The 16,141-nt window shown below is 41.5% G+C and overlaps 1 long non-coding RNA gene across 2 annotated transcripts in view; it reads right to left on the bottom strand.

Annotated features, from left to right (window-relative positions):
• The window catches only part of LOC131274577 (uncharacterized), a 69,433-nt gene that overhangs the window by 22,089 nt on the left and 31,203 nt on the right, over positions 1 to 16,141 (bottom strand). The window contains exon 4 of one of the 2 annotated variants that reach the window (XR_009181844.2): positions 3,822 to 3,942. This is a non-coding gene — a long non-coding RNA (uncharacterized lncRNA). Of the gene's footprint in view, positions 1 to 1,701; positions 3,943 to 16,141 lie in introns of those variants that run through there. The other variant, XR_011646509.1, reaches the window with a different exon arrangement.

Below are 16,141 nucleotides of genomic sequence, written 5' to 3'. Positions count from 1 at the left end.
AATCACTTCCATCAACCATGTAGGATCTAAGCCCTCTCTCAATATAGAGGTGGAGTGGATATCACCATCCCAGGATCCGCAGGATGGAGGAATAAAATATGGAATAGAGTGAACTTCCTGGTATTCTACTATAGAACTACTGTGACTCTAGCAATGGAAGAAATTCTATCATTAATGTGGAGACAGTGATTATGGTAGTAGCTTAGGGCAGGAAGAGGGAAGAAGAGATGTGATGTGGGAGCATTTTGGGGACTTGGAGTTGTCTTCAATGATATTGCAGGGACAGATGCTGGACATTATATATCCTGCCATAATCCACTGAGTGGACTGGGGGAGAGTGTAAACTACAATGTAAACTATAATCCATAAGATGCAGCAGCGCTCCAAAATGTATTCACCAAATGCAATGAATGTGCCACAATGATGAGGTTGTTGATGCAGAAGTAGGGGAGGTGGGATGTGGGGTATATGAGAACCTCTTATAGTTTTTAACGTAACATTTGTTGTGATCTATGTATCTTTATTTTTTTAATAGCACTATTTTATTTTTTGTCTTTTTTTAGATCTATGTATCTTTAAAAAATGACAATAACAAAAATGAAAAAAAAAGATATGGACTATAGTTTGTAATAATGTTTTGACAATGCTTTTTCATCATTTGTAACAATAGTTTAATAACAATACAAGGTATTGGTGGTGGGGTAATACATGGGAGACCTGAATGTATGGTGATATTCATATTTCTTTTGTAAATTCACAACTTATACTTTATACTTATTGTTTATGGATGATCAAATATGAATGATAATTTCAATGAAAAGCTTAAAAAGTCCAACCTGGGTAAATCCAGTGACCTGGAGAGTAGATGTTTACTCAGGTCAGCTAACAGGGAGGTGAGGATGGACAACCACCACACTAAGAAACCGAGAGAGTCTACTACAGCTGGTGGCATGAGAGTCCCATCCACCAGCCATGTGGGATTGAAGCCCAACTCTCAATTGAGAAGTGGAGTAGGAACTGCCACCCCAGGGTCCTCAGAATGGAAGAATAAAACATGGACTAGAGTGTACTTACTAGCATTCTACTACAAAATTATTGTGACTCTTGCAATGGAAGAAGTTTTATCATTGATGTGGACACAGTGACCATGGGATTTGCAGAAGGGAAGGAGAGGGAAAAGGAGGTGTGATGTGGGGGCATATTCAGGACTTGGAGTTGTCCTCAATGATATTGCAGGGTCAGATGCAGGACATTATATATCCTGCCATAACCCACGGTATGGACTGGGAGTGTGTAAACTACAAATGCAAACTATAATCCATGCTGTGTAGCAGAGTGCTCCAGAATGTATTCATCAAATGCAATGAATGTACCACCCTGATAAAGAAGTTGTTGATGTGGGAAAAGTAGGGGGTTTGGGAAGTGGGATATACGGGACCTTGTATATTTTTTAGTGTAACATTCTGTGCGATCAATATGTCTTTTAAAAGTAAATAAAAATATATTTTAAAAGAAGATGGCATGATGGGAATAATTCACCTGTGAATTCACTTATATTGTGGAAAATCAGATCTTAAGATAAAGTAGAAATATTTTTCCATTTCTAAATTCAAAAATTGATCACTACGAATGCATACAAATTCAAATATATATAATTTGAGTAAATAATTTTAGTATATTGTCAATGAGATCAATGTATTCTCAGTGTTTTAAATAACATTTAATGAAGATAACTGAAAATGCAAAAAAAAAAATTGAAAACAAATCAAAATAAAGGATTTTTTAAAAGTAAAGAGTAGAGGTAGTGTGATTGTAAATTATACATAATTATTTCAAAACTGAGAAGAATTGTTCCCTAAAACAATAAAAGATGGTATGTAAAATATAAAGCAGAGGCAATTATTCTGATAAGAGACAGAATGTTTGCCTTCTAAGCAAGATATTCAGTTAAGGAAAACCTTTCATAACTTCTTATTAAGAGCAGACAAATAATTCAAGAAAACATTCCTATTAACAGAGAGAAAATAAAATTCTAGCATTGTATGAAGATATTCTTTGGTAAGAAAACTCCTCAAAATCTTATAAACCTGTAAAATCTTAGCCAACCAGGACCATGACAAAATCATTTTCTGCAAAACATCTACACATTTCTGTATCAATTCATGATTGTCCTACATAATCCTGTTTCTGATTCTGCAACCACCACTTATTCCACTTTGAGACAAAACTTTCTTTTCCCTTAACAAAACACATCATGCAAACCTTACATATTTAAATGAGCAAAAAGATCTTGGAAACAGTCTTCAAGCTAACAGTCTTCAAAACAATTATTCTTTCAATATGAATGTACATTTTCATCAACTTAAAGATCTATTAGATATAATGCCATCTTATTTAACCAGTAACTTCATAAAGTTGGGAAGAACACACCCAAGTAGAATGAAATGATATGTTTATATTGTACTTAAATTAATAATTCCAAAGACATGCCCATTATTATTTGACTAATAATATTAAATGAGCCCTGTTTTCCAAAGGTTTATCCCAATTTGTGAACTTTAATTTTCTTCAGAATATTTAGATTTAGGTCTAGCAACAATTTTTGCCCATTGGCAATATTAGATATTTGGTTTACTTGATTTCTGTAACATTAGGAGTGTTAATTTATATGTTATCTCTAACCCAACTGGAATAGAGCTCTTTGAAGGAGTTTTATAAGTTAATTTGGAAATGAAATTCAAAGGTAGGAAAACATCATACACCAAGCAGACAGACACAATTAGAGTTTATACTTCCAATTTAAAATTTAAACCACTAATCAAACATAAAAACAAAGAAATACAGAAAATATTGACATCTCATGAGCTTTTAATTTCTCATTTGCCTTTTTCAAAGAATCATTTAATGAAACTTTTAAAATACTGCAATTTCTTTAATTTTTTTATTTGTAAAGAAGCTTTAGATTACATAAATGTCACATAAAAAAATTATATTTATATGTATCTCTAAGCCAATTTGAATAGAGCTCTTTGCAGGAGAAATGTCCCATTAGGGAGCACATTCTTTGGATGAGTAATTTTGTCTACTTGAAATGTTTCACAGTGATATTAAACTTCTAGATTGTCAGAAGCGGCTGTGGCTCAATCAGATGAGCTCCCATCTACCATATGGGAGGCCCTCAATTTGCACCCCGGGGTGTCCTTGTGAAGGCAAGTTTGCCCACACACTGCGCAGTGCCGCCCAGCCAGCAGACGCCACAGAGAGCTGACTCGCCAAAGGTGACTCAACAAAAGAAGGGAGACAAGCAAGAACACAGAAGAGCCCTCTGCAAGTGGACAGAGAGAGCAGACGGCAAGCAAGCCGCAAGGGGGTAGGGAAAACTAAATAAATACAGACACAGAAGAATGTACAGCAAAATGGACACAGAGAGCAGACAGCACGCAAAAAAAAAGTCGCGACGGGGAATAAAAAAAATTCTCGATTGTCTTTGGTCAGATACTGCCAATTTGTTTGATATACACAGCTTCCAGTCCCGTAATATTGGAACATGTAAGACGCCAGTGTGCCAGAGGGTGAAGAATCAAAATTTTAAGAGTATGAGTATCCTATCTTTACCATTTCACTTCTGAACTCATGTACAGGTCAAAGAAACCAGCCACAGGAAAAATGAAACTGTGGACTGAACCTTAAGGCTAAAGACTCAGAGTCAAAATTTGAATTTTCTCATCCAAAAGACTGACCCATGACCTTTGCACTGAAAGCTTGTGAAGTTGGAGAGCTCAGACACAAACGAGTGGAGCTCAGATCCAAGAGGGACTCACTCATGAATCTTGGAGATGGTGGACAGGATAGAAAACTCAGAGTTCAGCAGGAACCTTCTTCTCTCTTTCTTGTCTCCAGGGCCCTTCATGGTGCATTCAGATTCGCTTCTCATCACCAAAACTGTGCAAAAAAATACCCAGGAGATTAATATTTTGGATCTTATACCTTTATTAACTGACTCCTGACTTAGGTAACATTCAACCCAAGAGCAAGGCTCATATACTCAGAGTAAGATAGTCTTAAAGAACATAGTTTTAAGGATAGTTCACCTTACTTGGCTTAGCTTTTATTTAGAGGAACTAAGCTACAGGAGGAAAAAGGAGCTGGTGAGTCATGACTGGGTATTCTCAGATTTCAGGTTCTGGGAGAAGAACCCTTCATAAGACACAGGAACTTAATTAGGCTTTGGTTTACTGATACAGACTTAGCATGAAGTCACCATGTTGGGCCTACTAAACTTATTTATCATCTGTTTTGCTTTTGTCTCTTACTTATTTTGATAAGAGCAATATTAGTTTCTCAAAATAAGTAGAATGAATTCCACGATATTCAACAAATGTATCTATGAAAGTACAACATCCCAAAGAATGAAAATTGATCTCTAAGAAGTTCAAGGACATCATACAAATGATTCATAAAATAAGATGGAGGGAAACTTCAAAAATTGGGAAGATATAACCAACATTCCCTACTCAAAAGAAATTAATACCAGAAAATAATGACAACAGAAAATATAATCTAAGAACTGAAACTTAAGGGAAATCTCTTCTAAATAATCTTGTCACAAATTTAAAAATACACATTATGAAAAATAATAGTGGAATATATTATGTAAAATTGTCAAAGTCACAAAAAATAAACAATTTTCCCAGGAAAATTCTCCACCTTACATAGTGAGAAATATTTATATTAATTAACAGAATTAAATGATATATACCCCTTACCTTAGGAGTTTAAATGAAAGACAATAAAAATAATTTGAGTAAATACACAGAAGGGAATGAATAGAAAGAAAAGTAAATGACTTATAATCATTTATAAATAGAAAAATAGAATACGTACAATTAAGATCAATATGCTTACTAGTAGTTTCTGCAATGAAGATAATGTACCTTATTGGCACAGTGCATTACAGAAGCCACTGGCCATATGTACCTATCGGATACTTTCAATTTGTATAGTTCTCCTGCAGGACTAAATTGTTAGTGTGAATTAAATTTAATTAATTTAAATTTAATAGCTAAATCTGGCTAGTGCTTACTGCAATTAACACCAAAGACCTAGAATCTTGGAAGAGGCAATTAAAGCAGTGAAACAGATTCAAGACAAAAGTAGGGAAACCACACGAACTGCCAAAATAGGACGTGAATATGGAGAGGCAGAGGTTCGCCAAAGAAAATGTAGGATGATCCTTCGATATTCAAAAAATCTGAATATAGTCAGGCTCATAAAAAGTATAAATAAATGAGGTCTTCTCACATCTATTGTTTGGAGAACTCATCAGAATCCAAAAATTGGAAGACAGGGTGAGGCCAACTAGGCAGTGACGCTAGTTCCAGAAGAGAGTAGCACTTTGCTCTTCTCCCTAAGTCCTGCCCTGTCCAGCTCCTTCTGCTCAAGGTGAATAGAACCTCTGCTGTGCATTCCATTGGAAACACAGTCCATAAATCTAATAAGGGCTATATTCCAGGGCTCACACCTTAATTACACATGTAATAAACCTAGTCAATGCTTCATCATTTGGGACAGACACTGTCCTTCTTGATTGGATTCACCAGATGATTGCAAAACTATAGCCCTCATCCAACGTTGGATATATAAAGCCATTGTGAAGGACAGATTTCCAAAATTAATTCATTCCTTTATACACTCATAAACCCTTTTGACTTCACGTGCATCCTGGAGAGTCAGCAGGGAACCTAATACACTGGGTCCCTACAGGTAAAAGAATGCAATTCTCTGAAATAAACCTGGAAATGATAATCAGTGGAATATGGATCAATACAAACATTTTCAACAGGCATAATGATGTGACAAAAATAAAATGGTAACACGGATCAAGAATGCAAGTGGGAGTATTATGGTAGAAACCACACACAACTCTCTAGAAGAGGTTTAAAAAGTAATTATCTTAAAGAAAACAGGAAGCCAATTTTACACTTATTTTTGATAAGGGGAAATTATATAAATAGTATAGTATCTTACACACAGTATGTGACATTATTTTATTGACATTTCATTTACAATTGAATTGGATATCTGAGAGGAATTTCTGGTGTTTCTAATTTAACATTTTAAGTTTATATTTCTCTCAATAAGGTATCTTTTTTGTTACTTTTTTGGGTAGACTTTAATCTTTGTTCATTTTTACATATAAAATTTGCATGTTTGAAATGTCTGCAGGTAGATGCCACTACTGCATAGGTTAGTTGGGGAATATCTATTAAAAGGTAAGATCAGGGAGGACGTGGGGCAGCTGGAGAGGGAGATGCTTCCCAGAACTGGGGTTCAGTTGAGACATGGCACATGCCTGCCCTTTTCCTGGCTTCAGCCACACCTGCCAGTTAAGCGCTGACTGCTTAAAGGGAACCAAATAATCTTGATAGTGTCTGTCTGCAAAGGATGATTTTCATGATCTCCTCATCCCAGGCCCCCAAGAAAGAAATCACAGCCAGGGCTGCAGCACTGAGCCATGGATTTTGACAACTCCTAGAGCCAAGAGGTGTCTTTTAATGAGACACAGGTGGGTAATCCCATCAGCCATCAGGTAAGGAACACGCAGTGCTGCTCACTCACCATTCTCATGCCACCAGTCACCAGAGGAGCTGACCTCCTGCCCCACTGGGGACTCTGCTGCCTGGCACTGGGCACTTCTGCTCAGACCACCGTGACAAGCTCCTGGAAGGGGAGGGCCCAGCAGGCCAGGAGCCCTGGTGCTCTGGGAATGGACACATGGGCTGTTCTGAATTAAGGGAAGGTCTAATGCCTACCCCACCACTGCCTCCAGCTTGAGGCTGAGAACAAGGAGGCCTGTGGACAGACCTGACAACAGACATGAACCTGCCTGCTGAACAGGTGGAGGTGGGCTGTGTTTTTGAAGGTGAAAGACAGCATTAGCATTTGCTTGTGTTACAGAGAAGACACCAAGGGTTTCTTAGAAAGACAGGGAGAAATTTAATTTGCACAACTCTAGGGCCCCGTGTGTACAGTGGCGTTTTGTATGCATACACACTCAGACAAATACACACACGGTGATGTTCAATAGCTGTGGCAAATATGTGAGGAAAGATGGGAAGGAAGAGGAAAGGGCTGAAATGAAAGAAACTACAAAAGAGCAATGAAATAAACAAACACCCCCGCAAACACAATATCATTAATAAGCCAGGAACTCCACACACACACAAATAAATGACAAGTTCTGGCCCACTGCTGGCAGCGCTCCTGCGAGAGGGGGATTTAACTGGCATTTTACAGATTTCCTCCCCTCTATATATAGTAAAAACAAGAGTAGGAAAAGAGCCCCGATTTTCTCCTTGATAAAATCTGGTTGAAAATCTATAAAGGACTCAAAGTGAGAGGGGTGTCTCTTTTTTAAAAAATCTGTCAAAATAATCAACACATGGTGCTTTCTACCTCTTCTTTGTTCTGTTTAATCTGGGCTGAAGCTGACTTAGATCCTGGGGAGGTGCTTGACCAAGTCCTAAACCCAGAGGACCTGACAATTCCATGCAAAAAAGGACAGGTGGGGCAGGGCAGGGAGCAACAGGAGATCCAGTTCCCCTGGATTCCAACTAGCCTGTGCCCCAGACAGGGGCATGGAAAGTTCTAGCTGGGCATTTTGGTGCTGCCAGCCCAGGGTTCCCGACTATGGTCTGGTATTCCACTCACAAAATGTGCCTGAGATTGTCATTCATCAGTGAGTGGTTTTTAACAAGGAGGATGGAAAGAGCACCTGCTCTTGAAGATGCTTTCCCCAGAGGAGAAAGAAAGCCTGTGGCGCCTGAGGAAAGCCATAACCTGCCAGCCCCAGGAGGCGCCTCTGCCCTCTGCACCCCAAGGGCCTCTGCTGGCGCCTTCCAGGGATGCCTGTCCTGCCTGGGGGGAGCTGACAGCACTGGCATGAAGGTCTGACGAGGCAGAGGAGCTAAGCTGGCCACACCAGGTGGGCACAAAGCAGGAGGGAAGCCCCGGGACTGGGAGGGAGCAGTGATGGCCCTTAAGGCACACAACAGAAGCAGATCAGGGAGACTGCGCCCAGGACAGAATGCTCCTCCACTCTCCTCTCTCTGAATTAACTCTCTCAAGAGGTACTGTCTCTAGCTCAGAAAACTTGAAAAGACTCTCTGCCCCCATCCTACCCCAGTGGACACAGGTGGTAGGAAGGACACAAATGGAGCCACACAGGAGGGCCTCACCTGACCAGTGGGCAGGTGCCCGCTCAGCCCCACAGTAGATATGGGGCTGGGGAAAGAGGAGGTGTGTACCAGGTCTGGAGAGCTGGAAAAGGGAACCCAAGAAATCAACAGCCACCAGTGAGTGCTTCCTACCTTTCAGTAAGCATCGGGATCACTGGTGTCAATAGGGAACAAAGCTCTGTGCCCTGAGAGGTGCTGCTGGGAGGATGACGATGACAAACAGGCACACAGTCTAAGGCTAACTCAGCCTCTGACCAACAAATTTGATCTGCTGTGTCCCATGAGCACTACTGGGCCATGTGGGGCCGTGCCATACTTTGCCTTGGGAGCTTACAAGGAACTAAGGAGATCTGACCCTCTCAGTCTCCTTCTCTACTAACCAGGAATGACTGTTGAGGACAGAGAAGGGAGTGGAATCATTTCCTACCCAGGAAAGGGGAGAGGGCTGCCAGAGAAAGCTGAAGAACTTTTCTGAGAAAGTGTCTATTACAAGGCTTTTACTCTCCAGGCAGGAACCTCCATCACATTCCTCCAGTCTGTGTTACAGCAAAAACACTCCAACCCTGCATTGAACTGGAAAGGCTGCCAAGGAGTGCCATCTGCTGGCAGAACTAGGTAGTACACATGAGAAAATAAAAAAGTTAGAGAGGGTTTTGCTGGCCTTTCCGCAGTCCCTCCCAAGGCCCTAGGAAGCAGGTCTGAAACCCATTACTGGGTGCAGCACTTTGATATTATCGATGAATTCAAAAAAGAACTATTGGATTATGTTTGAAAATGTCTTTTCCTCTGGCCATACTAGTTTATACTGGTTTCAGAGGATCACAGGATTAAAGAACGATCAAGGCTTTGACTGGGCCATGTCAGTAAGATGTTGCATTCCTACCCGCTTGGTGGGTGGAGACTCACACAGAAAACATGGCAGAAGTGAAGGTTGGAGTTTTTCAGCTGGAGCCCAGGAAGTGAACACACAGGAGAACACCACCAGAGAAACAGAGACAGCTCCTGAGACACAGCTCAAGTCCCAGGGAGAGGATATAGCTGTCTGCCTGACAGTCTACATGTGAGCTTGTAGAAAGAGGCAAAGCCTAGAGAGTCACAGAGTATACAGTGGACCTTGTGGAGAAAACAGAGGAGGAGATCCTGGAGAGAAACGAATCCTGGGAAGAGAGGAATCCAGGAAGCCTGAACCTTGGCAAATGTCGGCAGCCATCTTGCTCCAACATGGGGCAACAGACTTTGGGGATGGAAGTAATTTACGCTTTATGGCCTGGTAACTAAGCTTCTACCCCAAATAAATACACTTTATGAAGGCCAACAGACTTCTGGTATTTTGCATCAGCACCAATTTGGCTGACTAACACAGTGGGACCAGAGCCCAGTGTTGAGAAACAAACAGGGACAACCCTAACAATCCAGTTTGAACCAAGAATCAAAGACCAACAGTAACCCACAGCCTCCCTCATTAAATCCCAATAAAAGAAAAAGATATTGAGCATGTGAGTAAACTGCATCCTAATCAGATACTTACGCATCAGCAAAAATTTAAAAGCCAGACTAAGAAAATTCCAGGAAAAGGAACATACCAAAGCCCCAAAAGAAATGCACAATTGCAGAGAACTAATTAATGAGATTCACACAAATTTCTAAAATCAAATTATTGAAATAAAGGCAACAAGACTGAAGAAACAAACAAGATGAAAGAGATACTGAACAAGCACAAAGAAAAACTTGAAATCCAGAATAGAAAAGTAACAGAGTTAATGGGAATGAAAGACACAATAGGTGAGATCAAAAGCTCATTCAATATCTGTACATCAGTTGCAGTAAACATAGTATGAACATGTAAAAAGATTATTGCTGGGCAAGGGACAAAGTGTCTGATGTTGAATATGTGGGAGTACTGTATATTGTATATAAGAATTACTGTGCTCTAAAACTTTTCGGAAGACAACCTTAATAATTAGAAGAAAAAAAATAGAAAAAGGACGTAGACCCTGAGGAAGAGATGGAAGAAGTTGCCTTGCCAATGTGCATACAGGGCAACACTTACTGCAGTGATGGAAGGCAAAACATCAAAAACAAAGCTTTTTCATTTTTAAATTTTTTGATGCCCCAATTTACTTTTACTTGAATATTTCTAAATTAGTATGTATTCTATATCTAACCTCTAAACCCATCACTATATTCCATTTTACTATTAATGGAACCTGGCAATATATTGGGCTTCATTGTCAGGAAGGTTTTGGACAACAGAGGGGTTCAATGGTGGCGGGGGAGGAATACTGGTATGGGGTGTGATTGGTGGGGGGGCGCATGGTTGGGAGGGAGTTCTCCAGGGCATGTGTGCGGGATGCATAAAAATGTTTGGATATTTTCATAGTGGTTACAGTTGGGAACGATGGCTCAGGGAGTGCTGAGTTCCTGGCTGGGGGAGCTCTGCCACATTCCCTAATGGAACAGCAACAATCCTCTGAAAGCAATGGCTAAGACGAATAAGGAAGGATAGTCCAACAATGAGCCCTTGATGCTAATGACTATGCTTGTGGGCCTGTGGGCCTGAAATAAGAACTAGGGGAAACGGACTTTGGCCCAGTGGTTAGGGCGTCCGTCTACCATATGGGAGGTCCGCGGTTCAAACCCCGGGCCTCCTTGACCCGTGTGGAGCTGGCCATGCGCAGTGCTGATGCGTGCAAGGAGTGCCTTGCCACGCAAGGGTGTCCCCCGCGTGGGGGAGCCCCACGCTCAAGGAGTGCACCCGTGAGGAGAGCCGCCCAGCGTGAAAAGAAACTACAGCTGCCCAGGAACGGTGCCGCCCACACTTCCCGTGCCGCTGACGACAACAGAAGCGGACAAAGAAACAAGACGCAGCAAATAGACACCAAGAACAGACAACCAGGGGAGGGGGGGAAATTAAATAAATAAATAAATCTAAAAAAAAAAAAAAAGAACTAGGCCTAGAGCTGCAAGGTGCCTAAGAGTTACCTCCTGAGAGCCTCCATGTTGCTCAAATGTGGCCAGTCTTGAAGCCAAACTTAGTATGTAAATGCACTGCCACCCACCCCACCCCCACCCCAGCGTGGGACATGACTCCTGGGGATGAGCCTCCCTGGCACCAAGGGATTACTACCAAATACCAGCTGATGATGTGGCTGGAGAACAACCTTGAATAAAACGGTCAACTCAACCAGCAGAATATGTCAGCCTACATGTAATAACAGGAGTCAGAAATGTTTTTTGACCCTGAACAAAGGGGGAAATGGAAAGGACAAATGAGTTTCTATGGCTATGAGTCTCCAAAAAAGAGCCAGGAGGTCATCAGAGGTGTTCCCCTTACGCACACCTCCGCAGAGTCCCAGGGACAGCTAAAGTAGATATAAACCCAGATAATGGTTCTTTTGAGGGCTACAGAGACCCACAGGTTCTATGGTCATGATAGATGGACTTCAGTGCCATGTCAGTTGGCCCTACTTTGGAGTTTGTGTTCCTGAGTGTGATGGAGTTGGACTCAGATGTGATCTTTGTTCACAAGCCTCTCCAGTCACTTTTACCGGATCTGTGGTTGGTGCTTGGGTTTAGTGTATACTCAGTGGACTTGAATCTCTGGACTGTCCACATGATAGCCAAGTGCTGAGCCTCAACAGATTTGCAACTCCTACCCTCTGGTTTATTGGACTTACCCCAGCCAGCTAACAGGGAGGTGAAGAAGGTCAACCACCATACCAGGGAGCCAAGAGTGCCTACAACTGCAAACAAGAGAATTGCATCCATCATCCAACTGGCATTGACGCACCCTCTCAATACAGAGATGGAGTGGACATAACCATCCCAAGGTCCACAGAACGGAGGAATAGAGTATAGATTAGAGTGGACTTACTGATACTCTATTCTGGAACTAATGGGATTAGTAATGGAAGTAAATGTAGCACTGAGATGGAGAAAGTGGTCATGGTAGCTGCTGAGGGTGGGAATGGGAAGAAGAGATGTGATGTGGGGGCATTTTCAGGACTTGGAGGTGACCTGGGTGGTACCGCAGGGAAACTTACTGGACACTGTATGTCCTCCCATGGCAAACTGGATGGACTGGGGGAAAGTGTAATCTGTAATGTGGACCACTGACCATGTGGTACAGCAGTGCTCAGAGATGTATTCACCAAGTGCAATAAATGTCCCATGATGATGGAGGAGGTTGTGGTTATGGGAGGAGTGGGGTGAGGGGGATGGGTGGGACCTCATCTTTTTTTAATGTAACATTAAAAATTAATTTTTAAAAAAAGCTCATTAAAGCTGTACAACAGCAAACTTGAAATGATAGAAAAATAAATGACACCAAAGACAGAACACGTGAAATTGAAGAGAGAGAAAAGGATGGAAAAAATTTCAGCAGGGGCTCAGGGAGTTGAATGAAAACACAAAAAGCAACAATATATATGTCATAGGAGTTCCAAAAAGAGGAGAAGGGAAACGGCAAAAAAAAAAAAAAAGGAATATTTGAGGAAATAATAGCTTAAAATTTCTCAACTCTCATGAAAGAAATGAAACTGCATGTCCAAGAAGCCCATCATACCCCAATGAGAATAAATCCAATTAGACCTATTCAAAGAAACATGCTACTCAGAAAGTCAAATGTCAGAGATAAAGAGAACATTCTGAGAGCAGAAAAGGGAACCATCACTTATAAGGGATACCCAGTAAAACATAGTACAGATTCCTCGCCAGGAAACATGGAGGAGAGAAGACAGTGGTATGATACAATGGGGAGACTGAAGGAGAAAAACCGCTAGTCAGGAATTCTGCATTCCACATAATTTTCCTTCAAATATTCAGGTGAGTACATAAAATACTCACAAGCAAACAGGAACTGAGACAGTTCTAATAAAGAATCCATCTTGAAGGAAAGATAAAGGAAGCCTTAAGAACCTGAAATACAAGACAGGAGAGAGTCTTGGGGAAGAGTACAGAAGAAGAAATAGCAGAAAAGATAACCAAAGTCTGAAAAGACAGACCCAAATTTGATATCACACATGATAACCAAGGAACAAAATGGTGGAAATTAATAATTCATTTACAGTAATATCATTGATTGTGAATGGATTAAACTCTCCAATCAAAAGTATAGGCTGACAGGATGTATTTTTTTTAAAAAAGCATGAGCCATCCATATGCTGTTTACCAGAGACCCTCCTTAGACCCAGGGATACAAACTGCCTGAAAGTGAAAGGATGGAAAAAGACACTCCATGCAAATAGTAACCAAAAAACAGCAGGGATAGCAGGGATAATCCATATATATATATGGACAAAACAGACTATAAATGCAAAAAAGTTTTTAAGAGATACAGAATGCAATTAAGTATTAATAAAAGAACAATTGACCAGGAAGATAGAACAGATATAAATATCTATGCACCTAACCAAGGTTCCCAAAAACTCACGAGACAAACACATGGAAAACTGAAAGGAGAAATAGGCATCTCTACAAGAATCACTGGAGACTTCAACACACCTCTCACATCATCAGACTGAACTAGACAGAACATCAAGAAGGAAATAGAGAACTTAAACAATATGAGAAATGAGTTAGACCTAACAGAAAAATACACTATTGCACCTCCCAGGGCTTTCTCAAAAGGGTGAAAAGACAGCCGAATCAATGGGAGAAATTACTTGGAAATCACACGTCCGGTAAGGGTTTAATATGCAGCATATACAAAGTGATGTTACAAGTCACCCATACAAAGACAAATGGCACAATTTAAAAATGGGCAAAAGACAGTAATAGACATTTGTCCAAAGAAGCAACACAAAACACGTGAAAAATGTTCAACATCAGTAATGATGAGGGAAATGCAAATCAAAACAATGAGATATCATTTCACAACTACCAGAATGGCCACTATTAAAAAGCCAGAGAATTGCAAGTGTTGGAGATGTGAAGGGATAGGAACACTTATTCACCGTTGGTAGGAATGCAGAATGGTACAGCCACTGTGGAGGAGTTCCTGTATTTGGCAGTTCCTGAAGAAGTTGAACAGAAACTTACAACGGGATCCTGCAATACCGCTAAGGACGGAGTAGCAACACGAATAGACATCTGCACACCTACATTTACAGTGGTGTTATTCACAATTGCCAAAAGCTGGAAGCCACCCAGGTGTCCATCAGCCGATGAACGGATAAACAAACTGGGGTGGATTCACACAATGGAATATTACGCAGTGCTAAGAAGAAAGGAAGTCATAAACCATGTGACAATATGGATGAACCTGGAGGACTGTTGTTGACAGGCACAAAAGGACAAATGCAGGAAGCTTGTGTTCCTACAACCTAAAAGTATTTTGAAACATAATGCATGATTCCATTTATATGAAATGTAAATATAAATCAACTGATAGAGGAAAAAAGAAGTATTTGTGCAAAAATAGCCAGAAATGGGATCTGTCGAGAGCAGTGGAAGCACAGAGACTGAGAGGTGATGGACTTTATTTGTTTTTTCATTTATTATTATTATTGAAATGATGAAAATGCTCTAATGATGACTGCGGTGATCAATACACAACTATGTGATTGTGCCAAATATCACTGATGGTGCACTGTGAATGAACTGTATGCTTTGATATGTACCAATAAAATTGATTAAAAAAAAAAAACCCAAACAACACTTAAAAATGGGAAAATATGTGAATACACATTCACCAAAGAAGAAACATTCAATTCTTTTCTTTGCAAGGGAAATACAAGTTATAATCTGCAATACATACTAGAATGGCTAAAATCAAGAGACAATATCAACTGTTAAAAAGACGTGGAAAAACTGGAGCCCTCATACGTTTCTCGTGAGAATGCAAAATGGTGCTGCCACCTTTGGAAGTATTTTGTAAGTTTCTTAAAAATATAAACTTACCATAATTCTTGATAATTCCATCTAAGAAAACTATCCAAGAAAAAAGAAAATGTGCCCTTGCAATGATTCCTAGGGCAAGTGCATAGCAGCCAAAAGGGGAAAAAGAAATACGAATGTCTATTAGCTGATGCATGGATTACAAAAGGTGGTACATCCATAAATAGATTTATGTCTATGTAGGGGGGGACCATGGAGGGAAGCGGAGTTCACGGGAGGAGGAGTGACCAGGTGGGAGGAGGGACTGTGGACAGGGGTGATTCTGGGGGAGGGACCATGGAAGGACAGGAGGGTCCTTGCGGGGAAGCAGCAGGTTCCACTGAAAGGGAAGGGACCATGGGGAAGAGGAGGGACCTTGAGGAGGAGGAGAGCTCATGGGGGGGAGGAGAGATTGTGTGGAGTTGTGGGGGGTGAGTAACATAGGGATGGACAGACTTTGGGGGTCAGGAGGGACTGAAGGGGTTCAGGAGGGACAACTGGTGGGGACAGACCATTGGGGGAAGTGACGATGGGGGGTAAAGGAGGAACCAGAACCAGGGAAGAAAGGACCATGGGTGGGGGCTAATTGTGGGGGGAGGGACAGTAGGGGTGAAGGAGGGACTTCGGGGGGGGGCTGCAGGGACTGTGGGGGAGGAGGGACCGTAGGCAAGTGAGAGAAAATGTGGGGAGGAATCGTGGGTGGAGGAAAGGACCACAGGGGTAGAGGAAGGACTTTGGGGGTCAGGAGGGGCCCTGGGAAGAAGGACCATGAGAGGGGGAGGAGGGAACATGGAGGGAAGAGGGACCATGGAAGAGCACCAGGGACCTTGACGGTGGCAGCAGAGTCTACTGGGGAGGAGGGACCATGGGGCAGGAGAGAACCGACAGTAGGGGTCGCAGTAGGGACCATGGGCTGAGTCGGGCCTTGGGGGACCTGAGGGACTGTGAGGTGGGCAGAGGGATGGACACGTGAGGGGGCCGAAGGGACCGTGAGGGGGCCAGACAGACCTTAGGTGGAAGAAGGGAAA

The sequence above is a fragment of the Dasypus novemcinctus genome, chromosome 19 (genome assembly GCF_030445035.2).
Source record: "Dasypus novemcinctus isolate mDasNov1 chromosome 19, mDasNov1.1.hap2, whole genome shotgun sequence".
NCBI classification, from domain to species: domain Eukaryota; kingdom Metazoa; phylum Chordata; class Mammalia; order Cingulata; family Dasypodidae; genus Dasypus; species Dasypus novemcinctus.
Note: the sequence above shows the minus strand (reverse complement) of the source record. Positions and strands in the feature narration are given on the sequence as shown.